Below are 14385 nucleotides of genomic sequence, written 5' to 3'. Positions count from 1 at the left end.
AAAAGGCTTTCTTGCCATAGCTTGAGTAAGTGATAGAGAAAATAGCAAATGCTTTTGGATGAATAGTGCTTGGCAGGTAGATAGAAGGAAGTCTTTCTTTCTTTGTTCAGCTTGCTGGTATTGTCCCGCTGTGTATATCTTTCCATGCTACCAACTGAAAAAACAGATATTGAATTACTCAAGAAAGGCGATAGCATGTCATGCATGTGATTTATAAAGTATATATTAACATTTACTAACTATTCTTTGATTGTGAAGGAATTACACACAACTTTTATCTCTACCAATATTGTATTAATAAAAAGATGAATAGGCTAAAACTGAAATAGGAAATATTGAACTGTGTTTAAATTTGTACCAGTCCCTCCTCTTTTCTTCCTTCTTTCCTTCCTTCCTCCCTACCCTAAGGGATGATAATACCTACACATGTAATATGCTTCACGGTCTCAGTTAAATCTCTCTGGACATGCCTTCACAGATGACCATAGATGTGTCTCCTAAGTGATTTTAAACACAGTCTAGTTCTCAATGACGATGGACCATCACTCATGCTTTATGAATGAACTATCCATACAATTTTACTCCTCGTTTTGCAACAGTGTAGTCATTTTTGGACTTCTAAGCTAGCCAAACTATTATCTAATGGATGACTCTTTCTATATTATGAAAGTTCACATTTTCTCAGATTACAGCCCATGATCTTTTATATATAACATATACATGCATAAATGTATGATATATGTGTATATATATTTTAAAATTAGCACACAAGCATTCAGTTTCATTGTGACATTTTTAAACATGACTGCTTTTACTGATTCTAGCTCCTCCTCCCTCAGTCCTTTGCCCCTCCTTGTATCCTTCGACTCAGAGCGGCCCTTTTCCTTCTTTCATATAGCATGTGTTATTTACTCTCTTCTCCTTCCTCAACATACCCAATCCCCCATGATCTATCTATTGGATCATGACCTATATTCATGCACGCACACACACACACACACACACACACACACACACAGAGGTTAAAACCTAGGATCTATGTATGAGGAAGAACACGTGCTATTTATTTTTCCGAGTGTGGATTATTTTACCTAGTACAATGATTTCCAGTTTCATCTATTTTCCTTCAGTTTTCATAATTTCATTTTTTCTGATGGCCCAAGCGCTGCGAGAGTTAAACTGGAAATGGGATGATTGAATTGGCTTCATTGAATTGTTTCACTTTGTGAGTCAGGTTCTTCAGAGAGCAATCGAACAACAAACAGCAATCAAGCACCACAGAGCATTTGAATAGCACCTGTTAAGAATTTTTCTCTGAGTAATCAGAGAAGTTCAAAGTGATCAAGCCAGATGGCATGAAGTGATGACTCCTTGGACCTGAGTAGTGGGGACATCGATGCTGTTGCTTAGTTCCCTGTTATCTGAATGCAGTGATAACTTCATCCGTCCTCTTTGCATGTGATGCGTAGCTGAGCAACGTTACTTTTCATGACAGGCTATGCTGGGTCTGAGGTATTTAAGATTTGCTTGTTGTGAAGAACTTTTGAGAAATGAAAACTCAGTCATTAAGTCCAGATTGTGGCCTTGAAACTTGGAAAAACTAAAGGACAGGAATATAGCTGAGATACCTACGGCTACCTGCCAGTCTTGCAGAACTACAAGGGATAAAGAAGGTGTAGATACTCGTAGACACAGAGGAAGGATGCTTCTCTCTGACCATACTAGTTGCGATGGTCCTGATGATTTATGCTAACAACGTAACTGTCATTGAAATTGATTTCCTATTGCCATTGAGATTTCCACCATTGTTCCTTCCATTTTTATTCTTTAGTGATGGAAGGTACGCTAATAAGTGACGGAATTTCTACACCTATTAAATTATTTATACCATCTCAAACTGTAATCAAGAACAGGTAAGCAAAGGTGTTCTGAGTGTAGCTGAGATTTTTTTCCTGTCTTTTCCCCCCCCATAGTTCCTATAGGAACTCAGAATGGGTAAAGGAATTTATGTTGGCTGATAATTGTTCTCACTAGAGGTTTAGAGGTTGCAGGTTGTTAAAAACAAAAACAAAAACAAAAACAGAACAACCTGATCAGCTGACAAGGATACAGCTGCAGCAGACCTTTCTCTGCATAAAGCACACTCTGTATATCTGGGGAATGCCTCAGACAGTGGGCCGACTAGAAACCACAACTCCAACTCCGCAACACAGTAGTGCCACTTAGTGCCTGACTCTTGTGCTGTTTCTGCCTTAGAAATTAAGTTTCAGGGCAGATGAAATGGGGAATTCAGTGTGGTATGTCCAGAGATAGACAGACGGCAGACAGATACAAACACACACACACACACACACACACACACACACACACACACACACACACAGAGAGAGAGAGAGAGAGAGAGAGAGAGAGAGAGAGAGAGAGAGAGAGAGAGAGAGAGAGAGAGAGAGAGAGAGAGAGACTGCGTTTCAGGGCACTGCTGCTTGTAAAGACCTTAGAGAGAAAGAAAGAAACAGCTCTGAGGGGAGGTCTAGTCTCCTGAGCAAAGGTTTCCTTACAGATGAGGCTGACAGCTTCCATTATGATCATATTTTCTTTCTTTTAGGGAGGGTTAGAGGCATTTAATGAACATCACAATCAACCCTGTAGGAGTTCAACACATACAAGATCAGTACTTCAGAGTTTTAACCATTTGGCTAGAAAACTGGGCAATTGTCTGCTACTCTTAACAGCCTCTGCATTCTCATGTGCATTAGTGTTCTTTGCTGATCTTACTCCTCGAATTTCATCTTCAAGCAGTTTCCAGGGGTCTTCCAGTGTTCAAAATCCAAAGAAGAATTTCCAAAGTTATTCTTTGCTTGTCGTAAGTAGACGATTAAGAAAACAAACCAATGCTGAGAACACACACAAAAATCCCTCCCACGAAATTAGACCAGTGTGCCCATGGTGAGTTCTCTGGAGAATTCTTAAATCGACAAATGTTTAAATTCTCTTGTGAATATACCTGGAAATGAGTAACAACATAGTGATACAACAAGTAATCTCATGGAAAAATAAATTTGTGAAAGTTGAGAAAAACTCTGATTGCATTTGATAACAATTCAAAAGCCACAAGGAATCTTATGCGTGCAAACTTCAGACATCGTGTGGCCCATAGTAGCTAATATTCGAAGGAAAAATACAACCAGTTTCACTATAAGCTCTATTTAGATAGATTAAAATTTATCTTCATATTATTCACTTTGGAAAAATGACATATTAGTAACAACTGAGTGTGAGATCAAAGCAGTATCTTGACTTAAGAGCCAGATAATGTACAGGTTAAAAAAATTAGAAACAATTAGAAACTGATCCATTATTGGGACAGTTAAAATGAATAATTAGCATGATTGGCGTGTATGTTCTCTGTTTCATACATAACTTTTTGTTTCATGCTCATTGAATTTTTCCTTTAGGGCATGTCCTGGGAACTAGGGTATCTATGGACAAAGGCATGGGAATAAAAATGGCTAGTAAACTCTCCCTGTACACACTGAGTTAATTGCACTACTAATTGCTTTCCTGTTTTACTAGTAATTAAGAGCACACGGCTTCAGTTTCTCTGCATGTGGTCTAGCAATTTTCAGAGTAAGCCATAAAGCTTGCATTAATGTTAAAGCCAAATGCACGACAATTTCCATTCCTGGTAGCAATTGTTGGTACAGACTAAAGAAAGCAAAGAGAATCAACTCACTCAGTGGGTTCTCTAGAAACATTCAAATCTTGTAATTCCTTCTTGGCAGTATTAGTGTTTTATTTTTCTAAGGGAGATGTACTTAGAAGTTGTTCTAGCAACAGGATTGAATTCCTTTTAATTTAAATGTTGAAACACAAGTGAGTAGACTTGTTCAAATCCTTCTGAAATCTGAAGATGAGAGAGAGAGAGAGAGAGAGAGAGAGAGAGAGAGAGAGAGAGAGAGAGAGAGAGAGGTGGGGACAGCACTCTGCCATTGTCCCCACCACCTCAAATGACAGCATTTCGTAGGAGTGATAGTGACTAGATGGTGCTAGTTATAACTTTTTATCGAATATATGCAAACTAAACTAGAAAACTATGGAGACTGTCCAGAAATGACAGCACTTTCCCCCTAGCAAAAAATTCAAATCACCACGCCTATCTGAAATAGCTAGATAATTGAGGATCAAAACCTTGGCTGGGTAATTAGCTCTTGACAGCTCAGCTCTCCTGTGAACACTGGCAAAGCAGCATGGGTAGCTGGTGCTCCAACAACTCTGGAGACAGTTAGAACTGCTGTGACGTCAGTGGATCACTCTCCCAGTGTTCTCTGCTCAGTTTACAAGGCTTCTTTTCCACCTTGGATTGTCAAACGCAGAGTCAAACTGAATGAAACCTTTTTGCAAGAGGCGAGGGAGAAGTAAAGCATGGAGAAAATCATCCCCTCTGAGTTGAGGATGCTCCGTCGTCTCTGGTTTTTAGAGCTAGTGTTGCTGCTTGAGAATAAATGCTACCTATCCATTTTTTTTTTTTTTTTTTTTTTTTTTTTTTTTTTGGTTTTTCGAGACAGGGTTTCTCTGTGTAGCTTTGCTCCTTTCCTGGAACTCACTTGGTAGCCCAGGCTGGCCTCGAACTCACAGATACCTATCCATTCTAAGGACCTTAAATTAATGTTGTTAAAGTGCTCTGAAGATGAAAAGCAATAGTTGTATAAACGAGCACACTTCAGACATTTTGTATTGGTTTGGTTTTATAGTGCAAAATTAGTGTTTTAGTGGTTGGAAAAGCCACCCCAAAATGAGTTACAATGCCTGAAGATGAAGGCCAAGGTCATTACTTATTTCCACCTAAAAGCCTAGTGCAGTTTACAAAATAAATCTGGCTGGGATGCAGAACTAAGCCAGGAACATAATGGAGAGTTTAGAAACACAGAGAAGCTAGTGTCCAAGTGCAGCTGTGTATGATGAATAGAGTTAAATCAGTTATAAAATAACTTGGTGATTTTACAATGCATCATAAAAATGAAGTCACACAGTTTTAAATATATGGTAAGCAATTATGCAAGGGCTTATTTAGGAGGCTAGTAAACAACGCTAGTTTCTAAACTTCCTTTCCTTTTAAGACACTGTGTATTTATTTATTAACTCTTTGATTTGAGCAATCCAAGCTATCAGAGATTTGCTTCGTAGAAGCAAACCAATAAAATTAACAATAGATTTGTTATTATTTGGATGTTCATTATCTACGAGCAGGAAATAGACAGGGGAGATGATATTCTGAAATGAATGAATGGATCTGTTACGACTCTAAGCATTCTCAGATTTCAACCCACACTCAGTATTTCTTTTTATCTGAAAAACAAAAACTTGCTTTTGACAGTTTGTTCATAAGTACTGATTACGAATTTGCCTTCAGTGTCTGAATTGATTATTGGTGACCCTATGAAGAGGCATCATTTGGGAATAGGAAAATAGGTGATGACATAATAGCCTTTGCGCTCTCACACTTTGACTCTACAGAGAGTGTCTTAACCAGTCACTACATTTGCATTGCACAGTAGCCATACGGGTTGTTTTATTGATCTTAAATGTCTAATAAAGGTCTATATGTTAAAGTTTGCTCAATATGACATTAGAGGCAGATGGTGGAACATATGGGGATTGCTGTGGGATGGTCTGTATGTCAAGTGTGTTGCTGATTGGTCAATAAATAAATCACTGATTGGCCAGTGGCCAGGCAGGAAGTATAGGCAGGACAAGGAGGAGAATAAAGCTGGGAAGTGGAAGGCTGAGTCAGAGAGTCACTGCCAGCCGCCGCCATGACAAACAGCATGTGAAGATGCTGGTAAGCCAAAAGCCATGTGGCAAGGTATAGATTTATGGAAATGGATTAATTTAAGCTATAAGAACAGTTAGCAACAAGCCTGCCATGGCCATACAGTTTGTAAGCAATATAAGTCTCTGTGTTTACTTGGTTGGGTCTGAGCAGCTGTGGGACTGGCAGGTGACAAAGATTTGTCCTGACTGTGGGCAAGGCAGGAAAACTCTAGCTACAGGGGATATCTATAGGTCATTGTGTGTCCTTAGAAGAGAGAAGGGGATGCTAATATCTTTAGCTTTCTCTGTTCTGTTTCCTCAGCTTTTGGGTGAGTAAATTCCCTTCTATTGTGTTATACGTCATCACCATTAGCTCCAAAAGTAACAGAGCTAACCAGTCAAAGACTGGCGTTTCCAAAGCCATGAGTCCAAACAACCCTTTTCTCTTTACCATTTTACTGCCTCAGGTATTTTTTAAAAGAGTGATGGAAATCTGATTAACTCATGATTGAGCTCTTTTATTTTAATGGGGGAAGAAATGAAATTAAGAAAGAATAAGTGTTATACATTTAACAAAGTGATAAGGATTAAAGCAAACTTTCTAATTCCAGACTCTATATTTTATTATAAATATGCAGATGTTTTTATATTAAAAATCTAGCTATATCATGGTGCCCAAGGCCCCCAGGTACTCATTTTTGTTGTTGTTATTGTTGTTGTTGTTTGTCAGTGAAAAAAAGTTTGACTTTCATCCAGCATGTGCAGAATATTTTGTGGGGACTGGCACTTGACAGGATGTGACTCATATTCCTTAGGAGACAAAGGACTTAAATATGAGGAAACAAGGAGACATGAACCTCAGTGGGAGGACAAAGGCTATTGGCATTGTCAGACACATTCCTTAGTGATCAGTGTTTGTAAGTATCATTAGCAGAACTACGGAGCCCAGTAAATGGCAACTGGAAGAGCTAGCAGAAGGTTAGTGATAAGAGGAAAAAGGAACGTGTTCAAGCGTTACTTGGTCTTCTAATGCTTATTCTCCATCTTCAAATCAAGACCATAAAAATATTGGCAAATGATTGACATGTAACTGGCCCAATGCGATTTGTGCCTTTTGTCTTTTAAAAGGGTGACATTATTTTATTGAATTCTTATTGCATTGGAGCTATATATGAAGTAGTAGCATATTTTATTGGGAAGTTCACTGTCTGTATTTTAATTGTTGAAGTAATCACAATGAAATAGAACCAGAACCGTAAGTCATCCCAGTCTCCCACAGTAAGGTAGCTAGGAAGGGCAGAACCAAGAATTCCTAAGGAATACCCAAAGACTCTCACTTTAGAGGTCTCTGTTAAAACCAGTATCAAAACTATATATATATATATATATATATATATATATATATATATATATATATATATATATATATATATATATAATAAAAAACAAATAACCCAATAAAAAGGGGTACAGATTTAAACAGAATTCTCAACAGAGAAAACTCAAATGGTTAGGAAACAAATGTTCAACTTAGCAATCAGGGAAATACAAGCTGAAACCATCTTATACCCATCAGAATGGCTAAGATTAACAACCTACGTGACAGTTTATGCTGGTGATGATGTGGAGCAAGGGGAACAATCTTTTATTGCTAGTGGGAGGGAGACATGTACAGGGACTATGGAAATCAATGTGGTGGGTCCTCAGGAAGATGGGAACCAGGATCTACCTCAAGATCTATCTATACCACTCTGGCATATACCCAAAGGATGCTTCATCCTACTAGAGACACTTGCTTAAACATGTTCATGGAGTATTTACACAACAGAAGAATGGATAAAGAAAATGTGGCACATTTATACAATGGAGTACTCAGCCATTAAAACATAAAATCATGAAATTCACAGGTAATTGGATGGAACTAGAAAAAAAAAACCATCCTGAGTGAGGTATCCCAGATTCAAAAAAGACAAATACAGTGCATATTTGCTTATATTCAAATATTAGCTGTTAAGTCAGTGATAGCTGAGCAACATTTGCAGAATCATAGTGGTTAGGTATGGTGGGGGGGACAGGAAGCAGAAATAGAATAGATAGTTATGGATGGATGGGGATGTAGAATAGGAGGATCAAGTAGGGAGGGGGATGTAAGGAGGATGAAGGGAATACGGGGAAAGAGTAACACAAAGGGTCATTTGAGGGGTTGTGTGGAAACTGAATACAGTAGAAGTTTCTTTATATATATATATGTGTGTGTGTGTGTGTGTGTGTGTGTGTGTGTGTGTGTGTGTGTGTATGTATAAAAGTGACCTATAGTCTCCTATTCCTTGTTCTCCCTCTCTGTTGTTGATCCAGCTGGGATCTCCCACTCACCCAAGCTCTCTTTCCCTCGACCCTCGCCCTTCACTACCCCCACTCATGACCAGGCTGTTCATGTAGATCTCATTCCATTTCTCTGTCATTGGGCGATCCCTGTGTCTTTCTTGGGGTCCTGTTTTCCAGGTAGCCTCCACCGGGTCCTGTGCTCATTGCATGAGTCGGCTGTTTGAAACCTGGGGCCTATGCAGGGTCCCTTGGCTCGGCCTGGGAGGAGGGGACTGGACCTACCTGGACTGAGTCCACCAGGTTGATCTCAGTCTGTGGGGAAGGCTTTGCCCTGGAGGAGATTGGAATGGGGGGCGGGCTGGGGGGAAGGTGAGGGGGGCGGGAGGGGGGAGAACAAGGGAATCTGTGGCTGATATGTAGAACTGAATTGTATTGCAAAATAAAAATTAAAAAAAAACATAAAAAAAAGAAAAAGAAAAAAAAATGACCTATATTAAATCTCCAAATAATGTGGCAAATAGATCCCCAACTGTTCATCTCTTGTCACCAAATGAAGCTTCTAGTCCCAGGACGGGGTTACATCTAATTGTGTTGTTGACCAAAGGGGTCACATGGAAATCCCTAAACAATGTAGGCTGTTGCCAAGGCTATAGCCTGATCTCCACAAACTTACAGCAAGGCCCCGTTGTGGAAGACAATACCTGTACAACTCATTGAACATGGAGAAGTTGAACTGGTGCCTACACAGAGCCTTCACCCATTTGTCTATGCTATGGTTTTTGGTACAGCAAAGTACCCTGCATGATACCCCAGGCACAACCCCTTTGATCAACAATGGTGCCTTGCCTGCAACATATGCTACTGCAATGGTGGCACAAACCTTAAGGGAATAAACAGCTACTATCTTATTTGACTTAAGGCTTACTCCATGAGATGGAGCCCATACTTAACATTGCTTGGATATCCAGAACCCAAGACTTAGATAGCCCAGGGACTTAGGATAAAACCAAATACTATTGTTAGTTTAAAAAAAAATGAATAAAACTCGCAGTAAAATGACTTCTAATGACATTGTGCTATACTCACAGATCAATGTCTTGCTCAGATATCATCAAAGAAGCTTCTTCCTGCAGCAGATGGGAACAAATACAGAGACCCACAGCCAGACATTATGCAGTGTGAGAGACCTTTGAACACTCAGCCCTAAATGGGAATTCACCGTCAAATCCTTGCCACAGGGTCTTTGGGAACCCAGTGAAAGATGGGGCAGAAAGAATGTAAGAGCCAGAGGGGATGGAGGACACAAAGCCCTCTAAGTCAACATGATCACAGCTCATATGAACTCACAGAGACTGTGCACAAAGCCTGCACACAAAGCCTGCACACAAAGCCTGCACAGGACTGCACCAGGTTCTCTGTGTATACGTTATGGCTTCCAGTTTAGTGTTTTTATGGGATTCCTAACTCTGCAAACAAGTGGGTCTTTGTTACTTGTGCCTTCTCTTGGGCTTCTTTCCTTCTGTTTTGTTTGTTTGTTTTTTATGCCCAATTCCAATGCACTAGTTTTTGTTTTGTTTTATTATATTTTACTCTGTTTGATTATTATCCCTTAGAAGCCTGTTTGTTTTCTAAGAGACAGAAAGTGAATATATCAGGATGGGAAGGGAGGTCGGGAGGAACTGGGAGGTATAGAGAGAGGGGAATCATAATTAGGATATATTATGTGAGAAAAAAATCTATTTTCAGTAAAAGAAAAAAAATCGGGGAAAAACAAATGAACAAGTGTCCAGAATGCACCGCAGCAAGAAACCTCTTTTTTCTGCCCTGGGAAGGTGCAAGCCTTTTCCTTAACAAATAAGAACTTTCAGTCTACTAGCAATAGAGGATAGGGTGCCTGAACTGGCCTACCCCGATAATCAGATTGGTAAATACCCTAACTGTCATCAGAGAGCCTTCATCCAATAACTGATGGAAGCAGATGCAGAGATCCACAACCAAGCACCAGGCAGAGCTCCAGGAATCCAGTCAAAAAGGGAAGAGGGAGTTTATGAGCAAGCAGGGGTCAGGATCATGATGGGGAAATCTACAGAGACAACTGAACCAAGCTCATGGGAACTCAGGAACTTTAGACCAACGTCTGTGGACCTGCATGGGACTGGACTAGGCCCTCTGCATATGAGAGACAGTTGTGTACCTTGGTCTGTTTGAGGGGCCCTTGGCAGTGGGATCAGGATCTCTGCCTGGTGCATGAGCTGGCTTTCTGGAGCCCATTACCTATGGTATGTCCTGCACACCCTTGATGCAAGGGAGAGAGGCTTGGTCCTGTCTCAACTGAATGTACCAGGCTTTGCTGACTACCCATGGGAGGCCTTACCCTTTTGGAGGAGGGGATGGGGAGTGGGTCAGGGGAGGGGGAAGGCTGGATGAAAGCAGGAGGAAGGATGAGGGGGATCTGTGGTTGGTATGTTAAATGAATAAAAAAAATAAAGATGTTTCCAAACATCCTCCCCCTAAAAAAAAACCTTTCAGTCTGAAGCAAATATTGCCATATGCTCCCTTCTTTCTCAGTTGACACTGTATCACTGTATTGCATTTGTTATTAACAGTATGGGCAGATGTTGACTGAATGTAGGATCTCTCTAGTTAGTTATAGTTAGGGACTGGGGTTATGGCTCACTGGGAGGATACCCACCTGGCTTGCCCGAGGCTCTGCTTTTAATCTTTGCTACCATGAAGGAACTTCAAAAAAGAAGCCCTAAAAATGTGTGCCCAAGAGTAAACTAAAACAGAACTCAAAGATTTGGGGTCATTCTGTAATGGTGACATGTAAAATAATATGACATAAAAGTCATAGTGTTGGGGCTGGAGAGGTGGCTCAGCTTTAGTTAGAGCCCTTACTGCTCTTCCAGGGGACCCTGGTTCCATTCCCATCACCCACATGGGATACCTCCAGTTCCCTGGGGATCTGATGCTCTCTTTTGGCCTTCTCAGGTACCAGGAATGCACATGGTACACAGATACACATACAAGCAAAACACAAAGCACACAAAATGAAAATAATACTTTTTTAAAGTCATAGTTTACAAGTTTTAGGAAGGAAATTGTAGTGGCTAAATTTCACGGAGGTTCCAAGAGTTTTCTTCTCATGGAAAGGTGCTTGACTGAAGTATATAACATTTCATCCAAAAGAAGAACGCTATTAACATAAAGCATTCTTTTTCTAAAATTAGAAGCAACATAAAACTGCCAAAATTGGCTGTGTTTGACCCACAGCTATGACAGTGTCCTAGGAATCTGTCTTTATGGGAACTCAACTCCCTAGTTACAGTCTAGTGACTTTAAATTCAGATGAGACAGTGGGAAGGAAACCCACCTTTCCTTCTATAATGAAGTTTGAAAAAAATTTGTCCATTAAGTTTTCCTAGACATCATGTATTTTGCAGGAATTGTATGTTCCATTTTCTTACTTTCAACAAGATTATTATTTTGTGCTCTGTTTTTTACAAGACACATGAAGGTAATGTACTCACATGTTACTTGATGTCATAAATAGTCACATTTAGCCTTTGACTGATAGACTAGATTATAAAACAGACATATCTAGTTTGCATTCCTTACACGGAGTTTAGTTTTAACTCCTATGATAGCAAAACGAATATGACAATTTGCTATGGAATTTGCCTCTTTTAGGGGGGGTCACTTCTACTATTGCAAGGGACTGGGTGTTATTGCAGGTACCATCGTGGTCAAGGACAGCCACCAGTAGACACCAGGACAACGTCAGCAAGTTTCCCTGAAGAAATCGATTTCTCCTTTTCGTCTTCCTGAAGAGATTGAATTCAGATACTGCACATGTCTATGGCTACACTCAGATTCAGCTTTTCAATCACAGTCCTAGTCTTCCAAATTGATCGTTTTACATGTTCAGGACAAAAAAAATCTGCTTTCATCTATAAAAATAAATGATGTTTAAACCTAGCTGATTTGTTACTAATAGAGCCAAGTCTAAGATTTAAAATGTCAAAACTGGGCAGATGATTCAGTTGGTAAATGTATTTCTGAAGACCTGAGTTCAATTCCCAAAACCCACATAAAATGCTGGATGCTGTAACTCAGCATTCCTGAAGCAGGGTAGGAGGCAGAGACCAGAGAATTTGCAGAACCTAGTGGGCCAGCTAATGCTTGGGAGACAGGAGACTGTCTACAAGGTGGATGGCAAGAATCTGGAAGGCAAGAAAGGACTCCTGAAAGTTGTCCTCTCTCTCTCTCTCTCTCTCTCTCTCTCTCTCTCTCTCTCTCTCTCTCTCTCTCTCTCTCTCTCTCTTTCTCACGTGCGCACAAACCAAGTCCTCAAAATTGTCCTCTTACCTACCTATACATACAATAAATAAATAAATGAATAGATAAATAAAAATTTAAAAACCAAAGTTCATCAGGATATGAGGCACCCAGGATACTGTGATGCGAGTAAATAGTCTGCAAGCGTTTAAACCATAAATAAACATTCCCATACTAAGATCTGATGCTCTAGTATGTTAACCACCCATTCTCCGGATTATAGATACATTTTTGTTTATTATTTTATTTCACTTTTGAAACAGTCTCTTGTATTGCAGGCTGGTCTTAAACTCCTTATGTATTTGAAGATGACCTTGAACTCCTAGTCCTCCACCAGGTTTACACTTGTTTTATGTGATCATGAGGATCTGGCCCAGGGGGTTGTGCATACTAAGCAAGCACTCTTATCAACTGAGTTACATCCCTCATCCAAATTTATGAAAATTTTAAACTGAGCAGTGACAGGTCTGTGATGAAGATCTAACAGACATCACTGTCTATTAATAATAAGGCAGATGTCCCCATATGGTACCATTTTCTCTCCCAATAAATGATGAAACATGTTCATTCTTGCCAAGGATGTGCACTCTAGGTACAGACTCTGAAAAACCAATATGTGATAAATGTTTCTAGGCATTTAGTGAGTCCAGGGCAGGAAATTCGGACACAGTCAACAATTCAAAGGCAAGGGTCTTCTAAAGAAAATCTGTATTTCTGGGTCTGAGACGGGCCATATAGGATGCACTTTTGTTTAGCCCTGCAGGAGCAACACCAGCATTAATTATACAAACAGCTTTTTGGGTTGGGTTAAAATATATTGAGCATGACTCAGCAAGAAATTCCAAAAGCAGTGTCTTTACCTCCTTAGTCAAGCATTTTTTTATTTTTTTAAACCTGCGGGTCTGCTCTGTATGATGGGGTTAGATGTTTGAAAAAAGAGGCCATCACTGTAGTGGTCTTTGAGAAAATCCAACTTTGCCAAGGAGAAGTAATCAGCTGCCTTACCCGCGGATCCTCCTATCCTTTTGCTTCAAGTAGAAAATCTTCAAGATTATCTGCTTGCTCTTCAGTAGGAAGCATAGAACTAGTTACATCTCCAAATCTATCCTAATGGGTGTGTGATGTGTGTGTGTGGGGTGGGGTGGGGTGCGCGCCTGGCTCCTTACTTTTGCCTAAATGGCAACTTGGAACGGGGGCAGGTTCCTCAAATAAAGATACAAAAGCCACGGAAGACTGTAAGTCTGGGCTCAAATGACAGTACAGGATCTTGTTAGAAAAGGAGAGCTCAGCTTGCCAGGCCCCCGGAAGCTTGGGGGTGGGGAAAGTCGTCTCACCTATTTTGGAAACTACTTACAGATGTGGGAAACCTGGAATTGCTCACACCAGGGGTTTTTGCAGAGATTTCCTGCGACTTTTTTTTTCTTCTTTCCCCCTTCCCCAATGTTCCACAACCTGTGTTTGTCTTGAGTCTGCTCGGCTGATGTGTGGTTTACCTCTCCGATCCAGCTGCCGGGCTCTCACACCCTGTGCTAGGGAGGAAGTCAAACAAGTGAAACCGGAGGGTACTAGGAGGCGCTGGGCATGGGCGCCAGAACTGTCAGAAAATTTGCGTGGCGAGTTATTACTTCCAACTTCCCTTCCTGCGCCCACGTGAGCCCTCGCGCCAGCCCATCAGCGAGGGCTTAGCGTTTCCTGCTGGTGCGATCTGGAACTCGATCTTTTTTTTTTTTTTTTCTTTTCTTTTAAATTAATTTCTCCGGTTCTTAGTAAAACTTTGTTGGTTGGGAGACTGACTTTGAACAGAACTCTGATTTTTTACCTAAATAGACAAGGGTCAGAGACTTTTCCTCCACTCTTGGGGAAGTAGAAAGGTTAAACCAGCAGTCAGGCAAAGAAACACACACTGCCTGC

This window comes from Peromyscus eremicus, chromosome 17, assembly GCF_949786415.1.
Source record: "Peromyscus eremicus chromosome 17, PerEre_H2_v1, whole genome shotgun sequence".
Taxonomy (NCBI): domain Eukaryota; kingdom Metazoa; phylum Chordata; class Mammalia; order Rodentia; family Cricetidae; genus Peromyscus; species Peromyscus eremicus.
Note: the sequence above shows the minus strand (reverse complement) of the source record.